This window comes from Sceloporus occidentalis, unplaced genomic scaffold (genome assembly GCF_023333645.1).
Source record: "Sceloporus occidentalis isolate IW3139 unplaced genomic scaffold, rSceOcc1.0.p SCAF_67, whole genome shotgun sequence".
Lineage (NCBI taxonomy): Eukaryota > Metazoa > Chordata > Lepidosauria > Squamata > Phrynosomatidae > Sceloporus > Sceloporus occidentalis.
Genome location: NW_028317047.1, coordinates 5,446,142 through 5,459,240, shown reverse-complemented (window position 1 = coordinate 5,459,240; position 13,099 = coordinate 5,446,142). Strand labels below are relative to the sequence as shown.

At 36.6% G+C, this 13,099-nt stretch overlaps 5 non-coding genes across 5 annotated transcripts; all 5 read right to left on the bottom strand.

Annotated features, from left to right (window-relative positions):
• Positions 1 to 48: 48 nt before the first annotated feature.
• On the bottom strand, positions 49 to 159 carry TRNAL-CAA (transfer RNA leucine (anticodon CAA)). Its single transcript has 2 exons — positions 122 to 159; positions 49 to 94 (listed from the first exon to the last, which is right to left on the bottom strand). It is a non-coding gene; the product is annotated as a tRNA-Leu (tRNA).
• Positions 160 to 1,062: 903 nt separating this feature from the next.
• TRNAR-UCU (transfer RNA arginine (anticodon UCU)) lies at positions 1,063 to 1,150 on the bottom strand. The gene is given in 2 exon segments: positions 1,063 to 1,098; positions 1,114 to 1,150. It is a non-coding gene; the product is annotated as a tRNA-Arg (tRNA).
• A 9,001-nt stretch (positions 1,151 to 10,151) lies between these two features.
• TRNAR-UCG (transfer RNA arginine (anticodon UCG)) lies at positions 10,152 to 10,239 on the bottom strand. The gene is given in 2 exon segments: positions 10,152 to 10,187; positions 10,203 to 10,239. It is a non-coding gene; the product is annotated as a tRNA-Arg (tRNA).
• A 1,102-nt stretch (positions 10,240 to 11,341) lies between these two features.
• On the bottom strand, positions 11,342 to 11,452 carry TRNAL-CAA (transfer RNA leucine (anticodon CAA)). Its single transcript has 2 exons — positions 11,415 to 11,452; positions 11,342 to 11,387 (listed from the first exon to the last, which is right to left on the bottom strand). It is a non-coding gene; the product is annotated as a tRNA-Leu (tRNA).
• A 903-nt stretch (positions 11,453 to 12,355) lies between these two features.
• TRNAR-UCU (transfer RNA arginine (anticodon UCU)) lies at positions 12,356 to 12,443 on the bottom strand. Its single transcript is given in 2 exon segments — positions 12,356 to 12,391; positions 12,407 to 12,443. It is a non-coding gene; the product is annotated as a tRNA-Arg (tRNA).
• Between the last annotated feature and the right edge of the window lie 656 nt (positions 12,444 to 13,099).

Here is a 13,099-nt window from a genome sequence, read left to right as displayed (position 1 = left end):
CAAAAAATTGTTGAATTAAACGAAGCTCAAAGCACAAAAAGAGATGACTGTCAGAAGTGGGATTTGAACCCACGCCTCCACATGGAGACCAGAAGACCCTCACAGAGAGAAGATAGCATTACTTGAGTCTGGCGCCTTAGACCACTCGGCCATCCTGACAAGCTACTGCTGCTACGAAAGAAGATATTTTTTTTACATGGTTTCAAGGCAAGGGACTAGCTCTTAGGGGACCTTTTGCCACTGCATTGGTTTAAAGTGGCTTCATTAGAGTCACAGGGTAAGCAGACTTGAGATCCTGCATGTGAAGGCTAAGATTTCACATGTGTTTTTTGATGTGCCATATGTCCACCAAACTTATCGCCCCCTGGGCATGCAGGGTTCTTCTACGTATTGTGCGTTGCCAACACCTTTAATGAAATCAAAGTTGATTGCGATGTACTGTTTCAAACACTTAAAGGCAAACTTTAATTCTTTCTCCAACTATTGTTATGAAGACTTTGGCTCCAAGTGGCTCCATAAGAGTCACAGGGCACCCTTGATTTTCTGTTGTACATTTCCTAATCTTTTTGCCCAAAGAAATCTATGTGATCATCTTTTGTATAATGTGCCACAGGGCCCACTACTGAAACACATTTCACACTAGAGTAAAATCTGTAAATTGTATTACAGACATTTTTCAGAGACAATTTGTGGATATTGCAACCTAAAACTAAACAAGCACATCAAATGCAGTCAACCACTGGAAAAAAAACACCACTCTAGTGGGACTCGAACCCACAACCTTTGAATATTGGCATTATTTTCGCATCAAAACTTTAATCTTACAAACGGAGCGCTAAACTGCTTTCCACACTTGTGTTAGATAGTTCTATTGTTTCAGATTACCATAATTTCTCACAGACAAATTGTGGATATTTGGAAATACAATTTAATGCTTCAATTAAAATCTGTCAGATTAAGATCTGTCAATAGTATTACAGAAATTTTTCTGAGACAATTTGTGGACATTGCAACTTATAACTAAACAAGAACATCAAATTCAGTCAACCACTGGAAAACCAACGACTCTGGTGGGACTCGAACCCACAACCTTTGAATGCCTTGCTCAAGTGCTAGAAGTCCAATGCGCTATCCATTGCACCACAGAGCCTAGATATGTAGACAGAAAACGTCATGAATCCACCTATCTGACTCACGCATAATCCTTCGTACATAGATGTTTCAAATGCATTAGTCGTTTCTGTGTCCTATGTTTGTCTGCGTGTTCTTAATTAACATCAGTCAGAGGAAGGACAGTGGTCATAAAAAGCATATTGTGCCATGTGAAGTAAAGGAAATATAGTTATGTTTCTCTATGAGAAACGTATCCACACATTTTTTTCTCAAACTTTAAATGCAGACTGCGTGGCCTAATGGATAAGGCATCTGACTTCGGATCGGAAGATTGAGGTTTTGAGTCCCTTCGTGGTTGGAGTTGCTGGAGGTTTGGTTCTGTTGTTCTTAAAAGTTCTTTGATATCAATGAATGTCAGGGAAGTGGAAACTAAGATTTCAATAGTTTCTTTCCATGTTACGTGTCACCCAAGATCTTTAGTCCCTCTTGGTTTGAAAGGCAGACATGTCAAAACTAAGATTTCAAGTGTTTTTTTTCAATGTGCCATATGATCACCGAATGTAACCCCATCTTGGCCTACACGGTACCTCTACGGATAGTGCGTTGTTGCGAGATTTGATTCAATCAAAGTTGTCTGCAATTTACTCTTTCAAAAACTTTTATTTATTTTTTTTTATTAGACCACATCACATACAATATAAAGAAAAACATATATATAAGCAGAAAGTGCCGATAATAAATATAGCAGCATATGTATACATATATTCATCATTCCACTTATAAATATAGCAGCATATATGTGCAGATATTCATCATTCCACTTACAGAGAATGGAACAAGTTTTTCTACTTTGTATATATACGTTATTGATGCATCTAAAATTGCAATATAAAACATATACAACACAATTAGACCGGGATTACAGCAAAACTTCCCAGTCTATACCCCACAACGAGAAAAAGAAGAAAAACAAAAAAAACCCCAAAAAAAACAAAAAAAACCACAAGAAAAAAAGAATCACCAACAAACCATCCATACAATACATTCAAACTGTCAAGCCAAGTTGATATAATCAGTATGTTTATACGTTATGTTATAAATTTGGGAGAATGTCAGGGTGCCGAGTCAGCCACGGTCTCCAGATGTTATGGAATTTCTGTAAACACTGGTGAGATAGAAAAAAGCCACGTTCCATCAAACATTGATGGCTGATTTGATTCACCACATGATCCAAAGAAATAGATAATGATTGTAGCCATTGTCTAGCTAAAATTATCTTCGTGGCTAGCAAGCATTGTACTATAAAAGCCCTTTGGTTAAATCGAAATCCGTTTAAATCAAAATGTAGTAGGGCTCTTCGCATAGTAGGTGCTATGTTTTGATTTAAAGTATCAGAAATGAGCTTAAATATATCTTGCCAAATACTTTGGATCTGTGGGCATTCCCACCAGATATGGGAGAATGATCCTAAAGAAGAACGGCATCTCCAACAGAGAGGGGACGCATTATAATAAAATTTACACTGTTTCACCGGGGTTATATACCATCTCCACATTATCTTGTAATGCAGTTCAATCATGTTGAGGCAATGCGAAATTTTATTAATTTCAAATAAACTACCAATCCATATATTTAAATCTATCAGACACTTTAAGTCTGATTGCCTTGATTTTAATGCAATATGAACAAGGGGAGTTTCTATTTCTTCAAGCAGTATATACCACTTTTTTAGGTTTTTTAGAATAATTTCTGTAGAAAACATATCGCAGATCTTTTGACTCAAAATAGATGAGGACTGCACATACAAATGAGATCTAACATAGAAAGTTATCCTAAAGACATTGAAGGACTCCAGATTGCCGAATTCAAATTCCTCTGAGAGCTGAGAGAACGTTTTTGTTTTATCCTGTATCAAAATATCTATAATCCTTTTATTCCTATAGTTGGTCCAGTTTCTCAAATTTAATTGGGAGATATTATACTGGAGAGTTTCAAGCGGAGCTGTTGAAACTATTTTATTACGGAGGCCTAATCAAGGCTTAATATACTCCCAAAACTCCATAGAACTATGGAGAGTAATTGGTAGGTTATTTCTAATTGATTTAAGCTTAAAATGATGTAGCCAAAGTATGCATTCCAGATTTGAGAAGCCTGTCAGCTCTTGCTCAATCACAAACCAATCTAACAACGGGAGCCTGACCGGAATCATTTGAAGAAGATATAACCATTTGGGGACTATATAGGATCTAATGACATTCATTCTACCAAGCCAAGAAATAAAAAGGCCTTTCCACTCTTTAATTTGCTTAATCAATTCATCTCGTAATTTACTAAAGTTAACTTCTATAATTTCCGAAATCTTGATTGGGATTACAACCCCCAGGTAGTCGATTTTATCGGTCGCCCAAGAGAATTCGAAGGATTCCTCAATGCTAGTTTTTGATGAAGCCGAGATATTCATCATTACAGCTTGTGTTTTTGTGATATTCAATTTATAATTCGAGAAGCTGCTAAATAAATTAATTTCGGCCATCAAATGATCAACTGAATTTAACGGATCATACAGAGATAGTAATATGTCATCCGCGTATAGACAAAGTTTATTTTCCAAATCACCAATTCTTATTCCTTTAATGCTTTTATTGAGTCTAATTCTCGAAGCTAATGGTTCTAATGTGAGAATATATAGCAAAGGTGCCAATGGGCAACCTTGTCGAGTCCCGTTATTTAATCTAAAACGTTCCGATTTAAAGCCTTGACCAACTACCATTGCGGTTGGTGTTGTATACAACGCCATAACAGCTCTAATAAAGCCTTCACCAAAGCCATAAGACCTCAATGTCTGTTCTAAGAAGGTCCAGTTAACCCGGTCAAAGGCCTTTTCCGCGTCCAAAGCCAAGAGGATTGATGGAATTTCATGAGTGGTTACATATTCTACTATGTCAATAATCTTACGGACATTATCACTAGATTGTCTTCCTTTTATAAAGCCAGACTGATCTCTACAAATTAACTGTGGGCACAATGGTTTTAAACGGGCAGCTAGTATTGAAGAGTATATTTTAGTATCCAAATTAATCAAAGAGATTGGCCTATAATCGGACACTTTCAAGCACTCTTTCCCAGCTTTAGGTATAGGAAGAATAATAGCCTCCAACATGCCATTAGGAAAGGACTTATTTGCGCTGATTTCGTTGAACATACTTGTTAGGTGCGGAACTATCAATTTGGACAGTTTTTTATAAAACAGTGCTGTATATCCGTCGGGACCAGGAGCTTTACGTACTTTTAGTTTTTTTATCGCTACATTTACTGCACTCTCCAAAAAGGGAGCGTCCAATTGTTCTATCAATGTATCAGTCAACTTCGGCAATCTGGAGTCCTGCAGATATTGTCTCATCTGTACATCATCTTGGGATTGACCTACAATATTATACAGGGATGTATAAAACTTACCAAAAGATGTCCCAATATTATCAGGACTAGAAATATATTTATCCCCATCTATAAGTTTAAGAATTCGATTTTTTAAATTTCTATTTTTTAATTGGTTGGTAAGCTGTTTCTCTGCCCGGTTCCCAGCGTAGTAGAATTTTTGCTTTAACTTAATCAAATTATAATTTGCTTTACTTATTAAACGGTCCTCAATTTCTTTTTTGATTTTAATCATATTCATAATGTCTTGTTCTCCATGAGATTGACCGCACTTCCTTTTTAAATTACTCAATGAAATATATAGATCAGACAATTTTTCTTTTCCTTTTTTCCTATTATATGCATCTTTTTTAATTAAATATCCTCTCAAGACACATTTATAAGCGCACCAGATATTACCCAGACTCACATTATGCGTCAAATTCTCAAGAAAAAACTGAGTGGTCGTCTGGGAAATGTAATCAAGAGAATCCTTACAGCCTAATGATGATTCATTTATCCAAGGGCGTAAAGTCAAATGAAATTTCTTTTCTATTTCCAGACAAACTGGATCATGATCTGTCCAGGCTGCATTTCCTATACTAATGCGCTTACAATCTGAAATCACGTTCGCTGTAGTTAATATAAGATCTATACGTGAAAAAGTCTTATGTCGACCCGAAAAAAAGGTATAATCTTTGTCTGCCGGTCTCAACGTCCTCCAAATGTCATAGAGTTTATATTTACCAAGAGTAATACTGAAAGCATTAGATAAATTAACTTGATTTCTGTTAGGAGTTCTACCTCGGGGACTGGGAGTGTCCAATACTGCATCAGGAGCACAATTAAAGTCCCCCATACACAAAAAGGTTCCCTGGGTATATTTCTGAATTTTTTGTAGTGTGCCATTTAAGAAATGGTTCTGTTTATAATTAGGTGCATATATATTCAAAATAGAAAATAATCTCTCGTCTAATTTACACACTATGAAAACATATCTAGCGTGAGAATCCTTCTGCTTATAGATCAACTCAACTTTAATTTTATTTGAGATTAGGATAGCTACACCTCGCTTTTTCCTGCTAGGTAACGATGAATGTTCAAGCACCATATATCTTTTATTGTTCAGTCTGTAGATATCTGCATTTTTCAAATGTGTTTCTTGGACGCAACATATGTCTATATGATGATTATTTATATAATTGAATAGCGAATATCTTTTATGAGGCAGATTTAAACCTTGAACATTCAACAAAATAATCTTAAATAGATCTTCCATGTTTCGGATGGTTATTATAACTAACATAAACCTGATAAGGCTTGACACCCTCACAATCCATACATCCTACATCCACACACAAATAACACAATTTACAAAAATTAATGGAAGCCCAAATACTATCCAAACATCGGAGAAAAAACCCAACATTCTCCCAGGACATAGTAACTCCACCTTGTTGAGGAGCTATACGGGAACTAATCTATATTGAGGAAAGAATAATAAATAGACCAAATGGGTGAGGGGGGGAAAAAAAAACAAAAAAAAAACGAAAAAAAAAAATAAACAAAAAAAATAAAACTAGTGTATTTGGCAGTTAATCATATTAATCTTGTCCATGCCAAAATTAATCCTAAGTGATCAATAAAGATATCTTAGGGAAATAAGATCCCGTAAAAATATAAAAGATTTAAGTTATAAGTATAATTATGTGTTAAGTGGCATATATCGTGAAATTAGAAACACCATACTCCAAATGGTAAAATGCTTTATATCTAATTAAAATTTTTTTTTTAAACTAAGTGTGGATTAAATTATATCATTATTGCATATGTACATACCCTTCAAATCCATTAATTCACCAATACCTGTAGTTTAATAATAGCACAAGTGAATATTCCTCCTACACTCCTTCAAAAACCATATAATATGAGATTACACCTATATAATTTTGTATAAATAACACACACTAAAAAAAAAAAAAAAAATCCCCCCCCAGAAGTCGCGCATCCGCGAGATTATTATTGCAAACCATGTACTACATTTCCTTTAAGCCAACTCCTAGCTTCATCAACCGTTGATAGCTTAACTGGTTGATGCTGAGCGGACATAATAAACAATTTTACTGGGAATCCCCACGAGTATCTAATATTTTGCTCTCTCAAAATCTTGGTCACTTCTTTAAATTCAAATCTCTTTTGTCTAGTAAATAGAGAGAGATCTTGAAAGAACATTAAGTTTTGAAATTTATCTACTTTCGGAACATATTTACTTGTTGCCAATAATATTTTGTATCGTATAAAGAAAGTTGAGAAGCGAATAATTATATCTCTGGGTTTTCCTTCAGCAAGATTCTTTGGTTTTAACGTTCTGTGTACACGTTCAATCATATCGTCTCTATCAACATCACGGATGCCCATATCTAAAAACAATTCTTTCAAATACGTTCTGATAGAGTCCTGCTTAATATCCTCCGAAATGCCATGTATCCTTAAATTCTTCCTGCGTGTGCGATCCTCGGCGTCATTTAATTTTTGTTCCAGGTTTCTTATGATGTTCTCTTTATGGTTAAGGTCATCTTTAATTGATTTTAACTCTAATTCAAGAAACTCATTCTTTTGCATAATTAGATTGAGTTCATCTTTAAATGAGTTAAGCTGAGATTCCATACATAATTGCAAATATTCTTTGGTAATCATTTGAGTAGATTGTGCTGCAGGACTTAAAGAGTGTCTTCCAATTTCATCAATAGTGGAATCAGATAAGCACACAGATTCCTCCATTTTCCTATGAACCTGGGGTGAAAATAGCATAGAAATCTTTTTTTCTTTTTTTTGGTCTAGATCTCTTTTCTCTCTTTTTTTTGATTTTGGATCCTCTCTTTTTGACGCCATCGTGTCCTCTTTATTATTGTAAATATCGAAATAAACAAATAAAAAGATTATGACTATATTTTTTTTCTTTTTCTTTTTTACTTTTTTTTTCCTGTCCTTTTCCTTTTTTTTTTTTTTTTCTTTCTTTTTTTTTCTTCTTATAACCACAGTTCAAGTATTGAGTGATAATCAAAATTTTATAAATTCATTAGTGAAGTATGTGTCAAAATTCATTAGTGAAGTATGTGTCAAAATATGAATCAAAATATATGATCCCAAAATCAATAATTTATATATAGACCATGATCCACTAGTTGATTAGAATCACAGAGACAAATCAAATTTCACCTCCTTCCAAGCTTGATTAGACTAAGGTGTCCTATTCCAGCATAATTATAATAATTAATAATTTAAATTAGATTTCAACATGATTAGAAGACGCAAGCCGTATCACGTAGTGGAGATAAACTGGATCAGTTAATTCCATCCAAATCTGAATTCATGTGTATAGATAATGGGTTGATAACATAATTGATAGCATGATTGATAGCATGATTGGTAAAGTTGAATTCATATAAAGGGATCAATTTTCTTACTCCTGTGTAGCTTGATTAAATTATAAAGTCTGTTTTCCAACATGATTAAGTTATAAAGTCTGTTTCCAACATGATTATAGTACTTTCAATATATTAGTATAATCATACATTTTTTCCCTTTTCCTTTTCTTTTTTCAATGGAAATATCCCTAGATCTGTTACCAAATTAGAATCTCCTCCACCATCATGATTGTAATATAGACAGGTTCCAAAAAATAATTCCAATCTTGATCCAAAAATAAATAAATAAATAAATAAATAAATAAATAAATAGAAAGTACTTTTGACGATTTCCAGGAACTCTGAAGATCCCACTCGGACACCTGCCACAGCTCCTCAGGATCAAAAATCTGTAGCGCGTTTCCCCGCCAAATATTAGATTTCTCTCGGTCTCATTCCAGCTTCCAGCATAACGGCAACATAGCCGAGTCCTTCAATATGGAGCATCAATCGGTAGCTGCCACACCTCAGGATGTTCTCCCGGGGTTGCTGCAACTGAAGAACTTCCAAGGAAGCCGGGGGAAGAAACCGTACGCTAGCCACACGCTGAGAGTTCGCAGCAAGATCGTCAGGCATACCGGGGAGGCAGATCGCAGGACGCCATCACCTGAAGTTCATCCCGCACGCTCCAACGATCCACCCCGTGAGGGTCTCACGTCATCACACCACCGTCCAGTTTTTTTTTATCTTCTTTTTCCAACTATTGTTATGAAGACTTTGGCTCAAAGCGGCTCCATAAGAGTCACAGGCACCCTTGATTTTCTGTTGTACACTTCCTAATCTCTTTCCCCCAAGACAGCTATTGGAAAGTATCTACACCTGGGTCGTTATTTTCACCTCTTTCGGTATGTCTTGTCTCCAAAGTGCGGAATAAGACTCTCGCGTTCCGTCCAGACCTCGTGGCTTAATGGGTAAGGTGTCTGACTTTGGATTGGAAGATTGCAAATTTGAGTTGTCTTGAGGTTGCTGGTGGTTTAGATCCCCAGGTTACTGTTCTTTTGAGTCTAGAGATTGTACATTGCTGTCTTATGTTATGAAATCAATGTCTTCTGCAATGTACTCTTTCAACGCTTAAATTCAATCTTGGATTTTTTCTCAAAAAATTGTTGAATTAAACGAAGCTCAATGCACAAAAAAAGATGACTGTCAGAAGTGGGATTTGAACCCACACCTCCACATTGAGACCAGGAGACCCTCACAGAGAGAATATAGCATTCTTGTTTTTGGCACCTTCGACCACTCGGCCATCCTGACAAGCTACTGCTGCTACGAAAGAAGATATTTTTTTTACATGGTTTCAAGGCAAGGGACTAGCTCTTAGGGGACCTTTTGCCACTGCATTGGTTTAAAGTGGCTTCATTAGAGTCACAGGGTAAGCAGACTTGAGATCCTGCATGTGAAGGCTAAGATTTCACATGTGTTTTTTGATGTGCCATATGTCCATCAAACATATCGCCCCCTGGGCATGCAGGGTTCTTCTACGTATTGTGCGTTGCCAACACCTTTAATGAAATCAAAGTTGATTGCGATGTACTGTTTCAAACACTTAAAAGCAAACTTTAATTCTTTCTCCAACTATTGTTATGAAGACTTTGGCTCCAAGTGGCTCCATAAGAGTCACAGGGCACCTTTGATTTTCTGTTGTACATTTCCTTATCTTTTTGCCCAAAGAAATCTATGTGATCATCCTTTGTATAATGTGCCACAGGGCCCACTACTGAAACACATATCACACTAGAGTAAAATCTGTAAATTGTATTACAGACATTTTTCAGAGACAATTTGTGGATATTGCAACCTAAAACTAAACAAGCACATCAAATGCAGTCAAACACTGGAAAAAAAACACCACTCTAGTGGGACTCGAACCCACAACCTTTGAATATTGGCATTATTTTCGCATCAAAACTTTAATCTTACAAACGGAGCGCTAAACTGCTTTCCATACTTGTGTTAGATAGTTCTATTGTTTCAGATTACCATAATTTCTCACAGACAAATTGTGGATATTTGGAAATACAATTTAATGCTTCAATTAAAATCTGTCAGATTAAGATCTGTCAATAGTATTACAGAAATTTTTCAGAGACAATTTGTGGATATTGCAACTTACAACTAAACAAGAACATCAAATGCAGTCAACCACTGGAAAAACAACGACTCAGGTGGGACTCAAACCCACAACCTTTGAATGCCATGCTCAAGTGCTCGAAGTCCAATGCGCTATCCATTGCGCCACAGAGCCTAGATATGTAGTCAGAAAACGTCATGAATCCACCTATCTGACTCACGCATAATCCTTCGTACATAGATGTTTCAAATGCATTAGTCGTTTCTGTGTCCTATGTTTGTCTGCGTGTTCTTAATTAACATCAGTCAGAGGAAGGACAGTGGTCATAAAAAGCATATTGTGCCATGTGAAGTAAAGGAAATATAGTTATGTTTCTCTATGAGAAACGTATCCACACATTTTTTCGCAAACTTTACATGTAGACCGCGTTGCCTAATGGATAAGGCGTCTGGCTTCGGATCAGAAGATTGAGGGTTTGAGTCCCTTCGTGGTCGGAGTTGCTGGAGTTTTGGTTTTGTTGTTCTTTAGAGTTCTTCCATATCAATGAATGTCAGGCAAGTGGAAACTAAGATTTCAACAGTTTCTTTCCATGTTACGTGTCACCCAAGATTTTTAGTCCCTCTTGGTATGAAAGGCAGACATGTCAAAACTAAGATTTCAAGTGTTTTTTTTCAATGTGCCATATGATCACCGAATGTAACTCCATCTTGGCCTACACGGTACCTCTACGGATAGTGCGTTGTTGCGAGATTTGATTCAATCAAAGTTGTCTGCAATTTACTCTTTCAAAAACTTTCAGCAAACATTAATTCTTTTTCCAACTATTGTTATGAAGACTTTGGCTCAAAGCGGCTCCATAAGAGTCACAGGCACCCTTGATTTTCTGTTGTACACTTCCTAATCTCTTTCCCCCAAGAAATCTATGTGACAGCTATTGGAAAGTATCTACACCTGGGTCGTTATTTTCACCTCTTTCGGTATGTCTTGTCTCCAAAGTGCGGAATAAGACTCTCGCGTTCCGTCCAGACCTCGTTGCTTAATGGGTAAGGTGTCTGACTTTGGATTGGAAGATTGCGGAGTTGAGTTGTCTTGAGGTTGCTGGTGGTTTAGATCCCCAGGTTACTGTTCTTTTGAGTCTAGAGATTGTACATTGCTGTCTTATGTTATGAAATCAATGTCTTCTGCAATGTACTCTTTCAACGCTTAAATTCAATCTTGGATTCTTTCTCAAAAAATTGTTGAATTAAACGAAGCTCAAAGCACAAAAAGAGATGACTGTCAGAAGTGGGATTTGAACCCACGCCTCCACACGGAGACCAGAAGACCCTCACAGAGAGAAGATAGCATTACTTGAGTCTGGCGCCTTAGACCACTCGGCCATCCTGACAAGCTACTGCTGCTACGAAAGAAGATATTTTTTTTATATGGTTTCAAGGCAAGGGACTAGCTCTTAGGGGACCTTTTGCCACTGCATTGGTTTAAAGTGGCTTCATTAGAGTCACAGGGTAAGCAGACTTGAGATCCTGCATGTGAAGGCTAAGATTTCACATGTGTTTTTTGATGTGCCATATGACCACCAAACTTATCGCCCTCTGGGCATGCAGGGTTCTTCTACGTATTGTGCGTTGCCAACACCTTTAATGAAATCAAAGTTGATTGCGATGTACTGTTTCAAACACTTAAAGGCAAACTTTAATTCTATCTCCAACTATTGTTATGAAGACTTTGGCTCCAAGTGGCTCCATAAGAGTCACAGGGCACCCTTGATTTTCTGTTGTACATTTCCTAATCTTTTTGCCCAAAGAAATCTATGTGATCATCCTTTGTATAATGTGCCACAGGGCCCACTACTGAAACACATTTCACACTAGAGTAAAATCTGTCAATTGTATTACAGACATTTTTCAGAGACAATTTGTGGATATTGCAACCTAAAACTAAACAAGCACATCAAATGCAGTCAACCACTGGAAAAAAAACACCACTCTAGTGGGACTCGAACCCACAACCTTTGAATATTGGCATTATTTTCGCATCAAAACTTTAATCTTACAAACGGAGCGCTAAACTGCTTTCCACACTTGTGTTAGATAGTTCTATTGTTTCAGATTACCATAATTTCTCACAGACAAATTGTGGATATTTGGAAATACAATTTAATGCTTCAATTAAAATCTGTCAGATTAAGATCTGTCAATAGTATTACAGAAATTTTTCAGAGACAATTTGTGGATATTGCAACTTACAACTAAACAAGAACATCAAATGCAGTCAACCACTGGAAAAATAATAACTCTGGTGGGACTTGAACCCACAACCTTTGAATGCCTTGCTCAAGTGCTAGAAGTCCAATGGGCTATCCATTGCACCACAGAGCCTAGATATGTAGACGGAAAACGTCATGAATCCACCTATCTGACTCACGCATAATCCTTCGTACATAGATGTTTCAAATGCATTAGTCGTTTCTGTGTCCTATGTTTGTCTGCGTGTTCTTAATTAACATCAGTCAGAGGAAGGACAGTGGTCATAAAAAGCATATTGTGCCATGTGAAGTAAAGGAAATATAGTTATGTTTCTCTATGAGAAACGTATCCACACATTTTTTTCTCAAACTTTGCATGCAGACTGCGTGGCCTAATAGAAAAGGCATCTGACTTCGGATCAGAAGATTGAGGGTTCGAGTCCCTTCGTGGTTGGAGTTGCTGGAGGTTTGGTTCTGTTGTTCTTAAAAGTTCTTCGATATCAATGAATGTCAGGGAAGTGGAAACTAAGATTTCAATAGTTTCTTTCCATGTTATGTGTCACCCAAGAGCTTTAGTCCCTCTTGGTTTGAAAGGCAGACATGTCAAAACTAAGATTTCAAGTGTTTTTTTTCAATGTGCCATATGATCACCGAATGTAACCCCATCTTGGCCTACACGGTACCTCTACGGATAGTGCGTTGTTGCAAGATTTGATTCAATCAAAGTTGTCTGCAATTTACTCTTTCAAAAACTTTCAGCAAACATGAATTCTTTTTCCAACTATTGTT